The sequence below is a fragment of the Macrobrachium nipponense genome, chromosome 2 (genome assembly GCF_015104395.2).
Source record: "Macrobrachium nipponense isolate FS-2020 chromosome 2, ASM1510439v2, whole genome shotgun sequence".
NCBI lineage: Eukaryota > Metazoa > Arthropoda > Malacostraca > Decapoda > Palaemonidae > Macrobrachium > Macrobrachium nipponense.
The window spans coordinates 128,297,799-128,312,798 of record NC_087201.1 but is presented as its reverse complement, the minus strand read 5'-3'; the positions used below and the strand labels follow the sequence as shown (position 1 = coordinate 128,312,798).

At 40.7% G+C, this 15,000-nt stretch overlaps 1 protein-coding gene across 5 annotated transcripts in view; it reads right to left on the bottom strand.

The window, feature by feature from the left end:
• The window catches only part of LOC135220981 (uncharacterized), a 452,378-nt gene that overhangs the window by 175,838 nt on the left and 261,540 nt on the right, over nucleotides 1-15,000 (bottom strand). For all 5 annotated transcript variants that reach the window (XR_010315842.1, XR_010315843.1, XR_010315844.1 and 2 more), the window contains one exon: nucleotides 2,969-3,107. The gene's annotated coding sequence lies outside the window, so the exon portion shown is untranslated. The remainder of the gene's footprint in view (nucleotides 1-2,968; nucleotides 3,108-15,000) is intronic.

Genomic DNA, 15,000 nt, shown 5'->3' with positions numbered 1-15,000 from the left:
ACCTGGTTGTCGAGTAATGAAATTCCTTATAACGTCTCCCAGAAAAAAGGTGAGTAGATTAGCTGGCCTACAGCATGCTTATAACCTTATCCTCGATGGCAAAAGTCCCTCGTAATCTCTCCAGAAACTGGTGTGGTCTCTCACGTTAGGCGCAAAACGCTTTGCATTAAAATTCATTTTCGGCCATAATGGAGGCGACGCATGGTATTATTCTTTATACAACATTTTCTCGACTCTTTGAGGAAAGTATCCCTGTTCTAACAAAATTTCGATAGGAATAGCGCATAACATGTTTCTCGAGTAATGGACTCATTTGAAAACTGATTACGAATTTGTTTAGCGCAAGCAGACACTTTCGAATTATATAGAAATAGTGAATGGTGGTGCGAGAAACTTTTGAATAGCAAAAGAGAAAATTAATTGCACTGTACACGAGCGCGCACACACATAGACACACACTCTATCTCTCTCTCTTGAGAATTATGTCTTAGGTGGTATTTCTACTTATTAAAGGGTACATGAAAATGTTAATTAATAAAATACTATTTTGTAAACGATGATAGCCATGGCTGTAGATTAGCCTGATGGCAACCTTGAACTACTGTTAGCACATCTCACAAGATAGCCATCTTACGAAGCAGAATGAATAGATTGAAAAAAAAAATGGCAATAACGCGGATCAGTTCTTTTCGACATTACACCCAACTCAGAGAAAAATAAGGACTGTTGTTTCCTCGAACATTTATTGTTAATTACCACTAAAGGGTCCATTCTATGTTAATGAAAGTTGGACGGATATATTAGAAACTTGAGGAAATACACGATGTCTAAGCTCAGTCCACCATTTATTTTGTGTAGGCAGCGACATTTCTGAATGGAGTCAAGGATTAATTACTAGCTCATCTTCAAAGGCATAGAAATTATGATTTCCACATGAATTTCATTAGCATAATCCCAGCAGTTTGATAAAGGAGGAAAGAAGCATAAATACATACATAATATGCAAATGCAATGTGTATACATTCTCATCTCATCTAAAAAAATTGACTGTATAGCTACCTCAAATTCCAATGGTCTGTTGAAGTACATTAACAATTAAAGCGTTTATTGGATAAAGTATCAACAACTAAATTCCAAAATGAAAATCCTTCTGCTTTGAGACGAAACCAACGATGATAAAATCACTCATCGAATGATCTTGCATCTCCTAGCTTCAAAAGACGAGAACCAAATACAGAACAGCAGAAAAACAGCAAAGTTTCACAAATAACATCCACTACTTGTGAGGTGTTGAAACGCAAGAAAAAATACACCTTTCAAACTGAATAATGACATCAGTACTACAAACTCATTCATCTCCCAGCAGGGTATTATGAGACAGGTTCCCAATTAACTACTAATTCCAATGATTTATTCACCCATTACTCTTGGACTTTAAATCATATCAGAGATGTTTGTTACTGAGGTAGTATATGATTTGCGGTTTTTCTAGCTGATATTCAAGGTAGTTGATGTGCGTACCAAACTCCTCATCATCTTTATCAATAGCAATGATTTTACCACTGCAGTCATTACTATTACAATTATTAACACGATTAGCAGATGTAACAACAGTAAAAATAATAGCGGTAATGTGTTAAGTAAGCCTTCGCTGCTAAATCATCTTTGGACTTGCTTACCCTTTCTTTTAATTTTGTGTACAGCGTCTGTTTTATTTCTGCATACAACAAAATAATAGGTCTATTTTTCTCTGTGCAGGGTTTCAAATAGAAATTGTGGCATTTGGTTTGTTGACTACCAATATAAATGTCGAGACATTTTCAGTCAAGATATGTCATTTTATTCTCTGTTTTCGTGTATATTATATTGCTTGTTGTAAAAATATATATCAAGAAATGACGCCTCTTCTAAATTGAAAGTTGTTTTTCTCTGTCTATGCTACTGGTACCTATTCATGTTTGCTGATTACATTTGTTTTGTTCTATGTGCACACAAGCTGGCATACACATGCATTAGATAACAGTCAACATATCGACATATCCATTAATAATAACATTTGAATATGTAAGTAAATCAAGCCCCGTTTCTATTTCTAATATAAATTGTGATAAAAAACAGAAAAATGTCAATAGTTCTGAAAACAGAAGCATGGAAAAGAGATTATCTTTTTAGGAGTTTGCAGACCCGAATGTTTTTCAATAAAGGAGACTAAAGAACTAATGGACTAAAGAAGCAATGGGTTATCAATTTTAACAAGAGCACTGGATAAACCAAATTATCTTTCATACTCTGAACCTTGATAAGAAAAAGTAACGGAAATGAAAATGAGAATCTATCTACATTTCATGTCCTGATCCTCGATTGATATATAATAATTAGAATTTTTTAGTATGTTTTAGGATGAACGGCGATATAAGAGTACCATGAATTTGAATACATTTGTTCATTCCCATGAGCAGAACCTAAATGCTACATGTACTATCTCTCTAAACTCAATGAGCATTCTTGGTACAATCTCCTGTGTATATGATTTCCAATAATATAAATAAGAATTTAAGCATAATAAAATCCCTCAAACTTACTCTTAAGAATTGTCGTCTTTTATCAGATTTCGGTTGAAACTTGCAAGATTAAAGGACCCATTAACGTGTCTTTTTTTTTTTCTTTTTACGTTTCTTAAGAACTTTGTCGAAGACTTTACACTTAAGTGAAGCCATTGGATATGGGTTATAATCATACAATAACTACATATTCTTTAGAGATCTACGAGGAGAAAAATTCGAAACATTTTCTAATAAGTACTCGTAAGTACCTGTTGAATCTTCTGTAGAAAAATGAGATTACTATTCATTTATCTACTTTTTTTAAGCGGGGTCGATCCCCCAAAGATAGAGTTACATGTCTACTAAAATAAATACTGTTAGTTTTAAAACTTATGATTCAAAAGCCTTGCGGCCTTTTACTTTACCTCCACCAGCTACATTTCTTTCTTCTTGCTTTCCAACTTCTCCAACTATTATTTCCTGTTGTTACCGTGGAACTCTCTTCCAGTTTCACCATGAGAGCCTGGTACTTCTCATTTATTTTCGCACCTTATTTTCCTGCAACTGAAAAATTGAAAAATCAATAAATAACCTTTAAATGACGCTAGAACTTTGCAGTGCATCATTTCGCTGAACCACCAATAAATAATACAAAAGCCGGACATTTTTTTTAAAGTATATATTCTGTTCAATGCTATGAAGATCATACGCCGAGGTATAAAGCATGAATTAATTTGTTATTAATCTATACGTCTGATCGGGTAATTACTGCCAAGGGATCCATGTAATATTTAAGAAAACTTTCCGGAAATGGAAAACTTCAAGAAATAAACAAACATTGGCCAAATATAGATCATGGGTTTTTTACTATTAGAGCTATTTCAGGAGGGTATGTCAACAAGTTTCCAAACTCAATTCATTTGTATGGCCCTAGTTACGAATAGCATGGGGAACAGGTGGTACAGTAAACACCTGCTTCTAAGATATGCTTTGTTGTACTTTAATACTTTAAGAGTATTGGTTATGCCCATTTATGATTGGTGATTTCATATATACATACATATATATATATATATATATATATATATATATATATATATATATATATATATATATATATATATGTATATATATATATTAGCTCGTACTTATATTCCTTGTCAAACTGAAGAACAATAGTGTGAAATCTAAGAGCATCGTAGCTTGGAACTGGAATTGCCTGATCATCTCTTGTATCACCCAAACTGATTAGTACCCTCCTTTCAAGTTTTTATTTTTCAGACACAATAAATTGGAAAACTGAAATCACTAAACATCCAGAACCTGTCTGATGCAAATCCAGTATCATATACCATTATCGTACTTAGTTATTTCTTAGCTATTTACTTATTCATTCCCGATTTCGAGTTATTTCTTAACTATTTACTTATTCATTCCCGATTTCGAGAATAAACAATGTTAAAAGTGATAAACATTAATAAACATGAAAATCAAACATAATTCCTTTATGTACGTATTCCCAGATAAATGCACTAGACTGGAGGGTTAAAACTTGATCTTCAATATGACCTAAGGCTATGGAAAACTCATGTCATTTCATTTCAACAACCTAATTTACTCGAGAATCTTGCTTTAATCCATTTTGGAAATATTTATTAATCCTCTTCCTGCACCCATGATGAATTACATAGTACAAAGAACAATGCAAAAATAAAAACGCTTGTTCAGTAAAATTCTTGTGCATCCTACCATTTCGTCCAACTGACGTGACTCACCAGTCTTCCGTCCACTAACGCGTTACCTTCGCTTCCCGCCAACAATACCTTTTCTTTCTCTGGTTTTCCTTCACGTTGTTTCTTTTTCATCACCATTTTTCGTGTCTCGCCTTCATTTTTTCCTACATTCCGTCTCTGCCTCTAGTTTACTTCTCTTTGACACTACTTCCTCGTTTCATTGGCTTCACGATCCTACCTCATTCAGTGTGATTCAGAAGGATTTCTGAAAACTTCTTTTTAATAAGCTTTTAGTAGCAGTGCTCTTTACGCGTTAAAATCAGCTTTCATCCCTGTGCACTCAGTGAAGGCTTCTTTTGGTTGAGTTTCAAATCACAAATAGCTCTTAAAAAAAAAAAAGTAAAATAACTACGGGTGTATTATGATGTAATTAACTATTTCTTATTGTTGAGAATAACTGTTTGTAAACGTTCGTTTATTTGTGCGAAAGGCGTTTTGTAACAAGATCCTAATGTTTTCCTGCCCTTACCAACTGCAGCATTCTCTTTCAAGTTTGGAAAACAATACAAACCGATAGATGAACAAGTACCCCGGTTTTAATATTCAAGAAGTCTTTAACAGGCGAAATACCAGCTGACGTCAGGGCGTACTGAAAACGTCCTTTGCAAAATTCTCATTTCGGTTTAGCGCTAATATCACAAAATAAGGGATGAAGAGTAAATGTGTCTCGAAAACACGAGTCAGTCTTCAATTTCGCTGCTGAGGCGAGAGTATTTTTGAGAGAAGATGAAAAATTGCGGAGCAAAACATGAATATAGATGCTAGATTGATCCTATTAAGGATTCCATTGAAAGGAATATTTTAAAATGAAATGACAAGAATTGCCAGTGTGACACGTGTGGTAAAATATTTAAATATGGCAAGATTTCGATAGTTCGGGTGTGTCTAACGAAGCGAAACGATGGCCAAGTTTAAACACTGAGGAAAGAATCCGTCTGGGGAAGATCTAGAAGTACTGAAGGGAAGGGGTGGGGAGAGATATGAGGAGTTGAAAGAGTATTTGAAACGACACATTAGAGGTGCCCAGCATTAATTCTTGAAGAGGGGCAAAGGCCATTGTTTAACATTATAGTTTTCGTTATGAGAAAACATATCCCCCCCTGCCGTAAGTTTACCGGATTCAAGAGTAATAAAAACCAAGCTTATTTATACCACAGGCATGTTAAAATCGCACGAGTTAAATATAACAAGTCCTCCAATCCCAATATTTCATGTGAGTTATATTTATAGCACTGTCCAAACAAATACGGCAGCTTCCCGACTGACAAAAATTTGTGTATTTAGCATCCTAAACACTAGAAACCACAAGAAAAATATTTATTGATAATAAATATTTACGGACAACCTTGAAACTGAATCTCTTCATATTTTCTAAAATGGAAAATTAAACATTAAATACAACCAAGATAATAATTAGGACGCTGATTTGAAGAACGTCAACAGCAAGACTTTTCTGCGCTTTTAATAGTGGTGAACAGAACGCAAAAAAAAAAAAAAAAAAAAAAAAAAACTGAAGCTCAAAAATCTCACACCTACTCTCGTTTTTTTCAGCTTTATAGAGGAAAATCTAAAATAACGCCAAGAGAGATGATAGATAACTTCTGATTATTTTCATTCAGGATTGTAGGAAATTTTAAAATGACGAAAAACCAAATTGAAAAATGTTAATATGGCGAATAAATACCACTAAAGTAGATATAAATTTTCATATTTTTCATGAGAGGCAAGGTGAAGAATATTGCAACTGATGCTTTATTCGCATAAATGTTAACAACAGATATGAATAAAATAATAAAATGGTGATAAGATACTTCAGGTCACGGAGAGTAAGTATATTTTCAACATCACTTAAGTCCTGATTTCTCCCTGTGCGCTGGTTCGAATCCATGTGAGGACGAAATTATATTCAACTATAAAAAATTACCCTTTAGTTAACATATAAGAATTATATTTATTCCGAGTTAGAGCGAATTGAATATTAAAGCCTAATGTATATATATACATGCATGCATACATACACACACACATTATATATAATATATATATATATATATATATATATATATATATATATATATATATATATATACATATATACGTGTGTGTGTAAATATGTATGTATGTGTGTGTTTGTGCGTTTGAGAGAGAGAAGAGAGAGAGAGAGAGAGAGAGAGAGAGAATTGATTACTCATGTGTCCGTGCCCTATGCCTTATACTTTTCCTTGTTCTTTAGATTACAGAAAATAATGAAAGTTTCCTCGCCCATCCAGAAAAGGATCGACATCTAATACTTCGTTTCATTCAGAAATGTTGCTGCCACGCAGGAATAATGAGGCTCGGTCGGGCAATAATTCTCTATCTCCCGAAGTTTCTCATTTCCTGCAAGCCTCCGTAAACATGACGCGGAACACTTGGTGGTAATTACCAGATCAGGTGTACAAGGCAATTACAGATTAATTATTGCTTCATTTCTCAGCGGAAGGTGTTGTCGAAATGAATTGAATCGTCTCAATTCCACCTTTCTGATTATTCTTGGTACCTGGGCGAAAGGACGTGTTACAAAGGCTGAAAACGGTATTTCAAGTTCATTAATATTCATTGGTTTCTTGTACCGCCTGCAGTACTACCCAAACGTTAATTGAATGTATAATCATTTCTTCCTTATACTTCATCCGAAGGGATGATCTCTGAAAATATAGATCAAGTTTTATATAGTTTTCTACTGAGTTTGCATAATGTTCTATTCGCCTGATTAAAAATAACTCATAGATAAAAATACCGACCTTCAATATCAAATAAACCCTTTGTGAAACACTTTCACTCTAAAAATGATAGCAATGCTCAAATATTTCAAAATATGCATTGTCAACCGAAACATAAATCACATTTAAAAAAGATTTTCAATCTATCACTTTATTTCATCAGATCCGCCCCTTTTTCCTGACCACTGGTAGAGAGAGAGAGAGAGAGAGAGAGAGAGAGAGAGAGAGAGAGAGAGAGAGAGAGAGAGAATGCTATATATATTTTCTGATTAATGTAAGGATATTATCTGCCATTCACTTCTTTACAAGTCATAATCATGCCATTAGACTTTTCCTCTTTAAAAAATTTAACAGAAATGAATTTAATTAAGACTAATACAGAAAGTAGCTCCTGAGGTACTTTGGTCAATTTAAAAGTTAATGACCTACACCCTGAACGGATTAGAAGTTATTTTCGGACTTTAAAATCTCTCTAAGATTCTTCATTTTCTCAAGCGTCTGAATTGCACTTAAGCGTTTTTACTATTCTCATTATTGAACTAAGGAACCTCCGTAACGAGGCTATAATATTGACAATCAAAAGCCACAGTAGTGTTAAAATATATTATTGTACAATGATAAAAATACAAGGAGAAACTTTCGGATACTGCTCCGCATCCCTCTTCAGTCTTACTGATGGTGATGGTCAAACAATGGAGCGTTGCAACAGCGAGAAAGAAGAAGAAAAAAAAAACTGGTTCAAGGCGGATGGATTACCTGACCAACACTTAAATCCATCCGCCTTGAACCAGTTTTTTTTTTTTTTTTTTTAACGCTCCCTCCATTGTTTGACCATCAGTAGGACTGAAGAGGGATACGGAGCATATCCGAAAGTCTCTCCTTGTATTTTTACCGTTGTACAGTAATATATTTTAACACTACTGTGGCTTTTGATTGTCATTATTATTATTATTAAAATGGGGCTGCTACGTTTCCCATCCCGAGAAATACGTTCTATTTTCTTTATTGCTCTTTGAAGATTATCCCTTCCACAAGCCACGAGGACTCAATGAAGGTAGCCTTTAAATGGAACATTTAATATGAATAAATTTCGTATAATTTAATTGTCATATTGTGTACTCACTTACTTCGAAAGAACCGAAAAGGCTCTCAGTTTGCTGAATTAACCTCCACCAAAGAGATTCCCCATGTTTACACAAAATGTAGCTGACAGAAAACTAATATGTGATAATGATAATAAACTGTAAATTACATAATACTTCATTCATGAAACGCAGTTACGAAAATTGACTACAAATCGACTGAAATATCAGAGCAAAGTACTTCTGGAAAACACGGCAGCCACTCAAAACCTAAGAGCATCAGCTTCCAACCAAGATAGCAATTCGCTTGCAAACGTGATTTCGTAGCCATAGCCTCCACTTCTCCCTGAACAACTCTCAATCATTCTAATATTCCAGAGAGACGGAAAGGAGGTTCCGATTGAAATGAAATTCGTGGGAGATAGAGTTAACACGACAAGGCTAAATTATAATGACATGGGCTCTATTTAGATAAGCGGTAACCGTTAATCTACTGAAGGGAATATATACAGATTTAAAATATTATATATATATATATATATATATATATATATATATATATATATATATATATATATATATATATATATATATATATATATATATATATATATATATATTACATTATATAGGTGCTTAGACAAAAATAATTATCCTGTTTTGTTTTATCCTTTTTATTCTGACAGCTTTTTGTATTTAGAATAATTTGGGGTTTATTTTTACAGTACATTCCCCTTTGTTTCAACAAGAATATGAACGTTTTTGTAATGATTACCTGCCATAATTATAAAGTAACTTGATTCTTTTAAGGATACAGATCTATCAGTCTGGTTCTGCATTATGTTCAGAATTCTATCGTGAATAATTCTGTAATGAAATGTAGCACAAATAACAGAAAGTTTAACCTCGAATTTAATAATCTTAAAAACTGTACCGCTTCTTCAGATTTTGTATGAGACCTGAAGCAACCGCGTCTCTTTAATAAAAAGCGAAGAAAGAAAAAGTGCCTAACGAGAATGGAGACGGAAGCCTTTGTCCTTTCAGCCTTGTGAATCTCTCGTGTCGAACATTCATGCTAAGTACTGTTCGCTGGTTCGTGGTGAACTCTTTTTGAAGCGAATCTTCTGCCACCTTCTCTCTTTTTTTATCTCTCTTAATTCATTCTAAGAGATCACCTAAAAAAAAAGGTTCGTGGGAAACCTAAGAGGAATTTTTATTCACCAGTTATGCATTTTGTCTCTTCCTTTCCTAACTGGCCGTGCGGATTGTTCTGCTGCATTCGCTGTTCGTCAGAGAATTTTATGGTTTTAGTAGCTTTTATACATGTATTCTTTCATATATATTATATATATATATATATATATATATATATATATATATATGTGTGTATGTGTGCGTGGACGTCTGTATGTTTCCTGCTGCGCACTTACAGTAATGTACAATGGACGTGAATGTTCATACACATTTTTTCCCTTTTGGTGTTTCTCTCTCGTTGTATAGATAGACAAATATATGTATATGTAATACATCCCCAAAATATACATAATATATATATATAATTATATATATATATATATATATATATATATATGTACACACACACTATATCTAGAATTCCAAATAACCAGTAGACCAAATTCATCAGCAACGGCCAGCTGGCAGGCCGTTGTTTAAAATCTGCGGATTTAGCCAACCACGGATCGAAAATATTAGACTGAAGAATTCCAGAAAGGTCCAAAACGCAAAACTTGAAATTCCAGAGTCAGAAAAGGTAAGGCTTTTTGGGAATCTCTTCATATATAGAATAATTGTTTGTTATTGAAAGGAAAAGGCAGATTCACGCATAAAAGAAAATTAAAAACAGAACTTTAATTCCTCATTCCACCTACGGTATTTGTTTGTAAACGAGAGGAAAAAGGTTTATTCTTTTATCAAGAATCTGTGAATTTTAGCATAAAGGTAAAGTCATGATAAAACTTAAAACATTTGTCGTGATGTCTCACACGTACTTTTGAAATAAATTAAGAAATACATAAAAACTAAAATATATGACTTCATTGGATGATGTATAAATAGAAATGTTTACTAATTCGTTTATCTGATACCGGGTAATATCTGAAGTAATTAGCGCATACGATCCCTTCACACGAGCGGGTTTTTTTCTGCACGGGAAAACCGTGCGACATAGAAATCAATGAAGTTTATTGAGACTCTTCACACAATTCAAGTGCGGCAAAATTCCCATGAGGCAGATTCACCTGCCGTATGCACTGCTGCTACATAGTGCGGCGCCCAGCGGTTAAGGGGACTGCCTGTTGTGGGGGGAGGGTAACAAAATATTACCTGGAGCAATTATGTTTTGCTACCCATTTATAAGTCACCTAATGGAAAGTTACTACAAAAAGTTTCATAAATTTCTATCCATTCGTTTTTTTTATATTAATTTTTTTCCTGATTTTTAGATGCATTGCTTTAAAACCCTAAGGCTTCCTTAGTTTTTAGCTAAATTTTAATAACTAAAGCAATTAATACTCACAAAGAGTTGCTCTATCCAATGAATTGAGAAAGATTAAAAAAAATAAATAAAATTAAAAAAAATTCATTGATATGAATAAAAATTATTTTTTTTATTTAATTACTCAATCCAAAAATTCATAAAAAATAGAAATTGGAATAATTTGGAGATTCTTCCTCTTCTTTCGATGTAGAATTTATCAAGGATTTCAATGGTATTGAATTTTGAAAATAGGACAACAAATAAAAAAGCCTGAGGGTTTTAAAGCAACCCATATACTGAAAAACATAGTTTTGAGATATCGCGTGTTAAAGTTTGCGTAATGAAATTCTCAGTGAAAACCGCATAGGCATCAATATAAAAATTTATTTAAGCTTGATTTTCTTATTTTAACAGCATACTTCTATGGTATCTGGTCCCCCCACTTAAAAAAGTGATATTAAACCCCCCCACCCCCCCAGGGGGGGGGTTATCATGAGGCACGACCCACTCATTGTCGCCAGTTAGGCCTGGGAGGTCATGCTTCATCTTGGTGTTCTTTCTTGTTATCTTTCTAAGTCTTTTTTTTTCAACCTTCCTCTAGCTAATGTACGCTTTCTTGACTGCTTCTTCCTTGGCATTTTGATGAATAAACAAGAAAAAATGGACTTAGATATAAAGAGTACTTGACAACTCCGGCTCAGAAGTGAACGATATAATTACCTCAAAGGTATGCGGGTTACTGATGCGTTTGTGCAGCTCTGAGCTCAGCTGCTCCTCCTGCCCAGTGTTGCCACACTCTTGGGTTGGATTTATCGTACTGGCTCCTCAAAATTATGGGGTTTTCAGTAAAAATAACGTACAAAATTCTGTTTTATCGTAATTATTATCTTACACTGTTTCTGATATTTAACACATTTTTATAATTTGACAAAATAATGAATATATGTATGATTTCTTTGCAGTCATTAATATCTTGCAATTTACATAATTAAGAAAAATATACAAATGAAACATTTCTCTCTACCAAAACGAAAAAAAATGGAATTATAAATAATTAGTTAATGTTTGAACAATTGTTATGAACAAATTATTACTATATTACTATATATGTGGTAAAAATAAGTATTCAGCTTAGAACGTCACTTCTTTCCATAGTGCAAACTAAACTGATAACGAATTAACACTCCAAAACATCAAAAATCAAAATAGCATCACTGAGTAGTAATTTAAAATAAATATATATAATTAAACATGACTGGTACTGATATCTATCCCATGATGAAGAAATGAATAACAATAATAATTGTAAAGTATATCTTTAAGAATCTTCTTTCAAATCAAATTCATGTTCTCTGATGTTCTGGAATAAAATGAGCACATGACCCTCCAGAACCTTTGATGCAACTAGCAGAGAGAAATGAGCCCCATTAACTGTCCTTGTTTTCAGTCCGTTTCTTTGTTTAGTTTTAAAGCAAAGAGCAGTTAGAGCAAAATTGGCTTGGTCTGAAAAACTAGACTTTTTATTCCTCCTGGCCGTGGGCCCCATGCCACACGGCCTGACCTGGTCTCCTCCCCACCAGGGGCCCCACCCAAGGGGACTAAATCGGTGTCCTCCCCACAAGGATCCTCAACCCTGACGGCAATACCCAGTCGCCTCCCCACTGGGGGGCCCACTCCTGGCAGCCCAACCCATTTGCTAGAGGCCCCACCCCTGGCATTTTAATCTGGTCACCTCCCCGACGGGGGCATAAATACTGGTGGCCCGACCTGAGGACCCGCAGCTGGCCCGTCCCACCTGTCCCAGGACACGTGGCGGAGACCGCCCTCCCGTCCCGGTACCCGTAGCAGGCACCGCCTGCCCGTCCCGGGACCAGCGGCGGGCCCAGCCAACCCATCCCGCGACACGTGGCGGACACCGCCCACCCGTCCCGGGACACGTGGTGTAAACCGCCCGCCCGTACCTGGACCCGCGGCGGGCCCAGCCCGCTTGTCCCGTCCCGGGACATGTAGCTGCCCGCCTGTCCCGGGACCCACAGCGGGTCCGGCCTAACCGTCACGGGACACGCGGTGGGCACCGCCTGCCCGTCCCAGGACCCGCGGCGGGCCTGGCCCGCCCGTCCCAAGACACATGGTGGGCACCAGCCCGCCTGTCCCGGGACACGTGGTGGACACCGCCTACCCATCCATGGACCTATGGCGGGCCCGACCCGCCCGTCCTGGGACACGTGGCGGACACCGCCTGTTACAGCCTCTGAGAGAGGTCCGCTTCAGGTTCGATATGAAATAAACCAAAACAAAAAAAAATTTCAACACCAACTGTTGAAACTGGGGATACGAATATAGAAAGAAACACTAACACAACAAAGGTTTATTTACAAGCTTACTAACAAAGGTAAATGCAGAATGGTATCTCTTATTTACATAAAAAGGCAAAATCTTACACTGTATGAACTGGGGGAACAGTGAGGTAATTCAAATTCTTGCTGCTTAGTTTAGTGACTCGAAGCGATGGCTTCATAAAAGGAGAACGGTGAATGCAGACGTCCTCTTGACTCCGTATTGCAGAAAATAAAGTCTACTCTTGATACTTGAAAGGCAGGAACTCCCGTCCCGGCTGCCCGCCCGTCCCGGCCTGCCCGCCCGTCCCGGCCTGCCCGCCCGTCCCGGCCTGCCCGCCCGTCCCGGCCTGCCGCCCGTCCCGGCCTGCCCGCCTGTCCCGGCCTGCCCGCCCGTCCCGGCCCAGCCCGCCCGCCCGTCCGTCGGCCCGCCCGCCGTCAGTCCCGGGCCCGCCCGCCTGCCCGCCCGCCCGCCGCCCGCCCGTCCCGGCCGCCCGCCCCGCACCCGCCGCCCGTCCCGTCCCGGCCCGACGGCCTGCCCGCCCGCCCGCCCGCCCCCGCCCGTCACCCGGGACCTCCAGTGGCGGAAGCCTGCCCGCCCATCCCAGGACCCGCGGCAGGTCCGGCCAGGCCGTCCCGGGACCAGTGGCAGATGCCTGCCCGCCCGTTCCGGGACCCGCGGCTACGCCCGTGGGCCCAGCACGCCCGTCATGGGATGCGTGGCGGACTCCTGCACGCCAGTCCAGGACCCGCGGCGGGCCCGGCCTGCCAGTCCCGTGACCAGTGGCGGACGCCTGCCATGCCCGTCCCGGGTCCGGGACCCGCGGTGGACCAGCCCGCCCATCCCGGGACCAGTAGCGGACGCTTGCCCACCCGTCCCAGGACCCGTGGCGGGCCAGCCCCGCCCGTCCCGGGACCAGTGGCTGACGCCGCCTGCCCGCCCATCCCAGGACCCGCGGCGAGCCCAGCCCGCCCGTCCCGGGACCAGTGGCGGACGCCTGCCAGCCCGTCCCAGGACCCGCGGCAGGCCCGGCCCACCCGTCTTGGCACAAGTGGTGGACGCCTGCGCGCCCACACGCGGGCGGGCCGGACCGCCTGTCCTGGGACCAGTGGCGGAAGCCTGGCAGCCCGTCCCGGGACCCGCGGCAGGCCCGGCCCGCCCGCCCGTCCTGGGACACGCACTGGGCCCAGCCTGCCCGTCCCAGGACCAGTGGCCGACGCTTGCCCGCCCGGCCCGGCCCACCCGTCCCGGGACCAGTGGCGGAAGCATGCACGCCCATCCCAGGACCCACGGCGGACCCGGCCTGCCTGTCCCGTGACCAGTGGTGGAAGCCTGGCAGCCCGTCCCGGGACCCGCGGCAGGGCCCGGCCCGCCCGGCGGCCTGGCCCACCCGTCCCGGGACCAGTGGCGGAAGGAAGCCTGCACACCCGTCCCAGGACCCGCGGCGGGCCCGGCCCGCCTGTCATGGGACGCGTGGCGGAAGCCTGCCCGCCCGTCCCAGGACCCGCGGTTAGGTCCCGGCCATGCCCGTCCCATGACCGAGTGGCGGACGCCTGCCCACCCCGTCACGGGACCTGCGGCGGGCCCAGCCCGCCCATCCCAGGACCAGTATTGGACGCCTACCCACCCGTCCCAGGACCCGTGGCGGGCCCGGCCCACCTGTCTCGGGACCAGTGGCGGATGCCTGCCCGCCCGTCTCGGGACCCGCGGCGGGCCAGCCTCCATCCCGGGGCCAGTATTGGACGCCTGCCCACCCGTCCCAGGACCCATGGCGGGCCTGGCCCGCCCGGTCTCGGGCCATTGGCGGATGCCTGCCTGCCCGTCCCAGGACCTGCGGCGGACCCGGCCCGCTCGTCCCGGGACCAGTGGCGGACGCCTGCCAGCCAGTCCCAGGACCCGCGGCGGCCCCAGCCCGCCCGTCTCGGGACCAGTGGCGGACGCCTGCCGCCCGTCTCGGGACCAGCTGTGGGACGGCCCGCCCGTCCC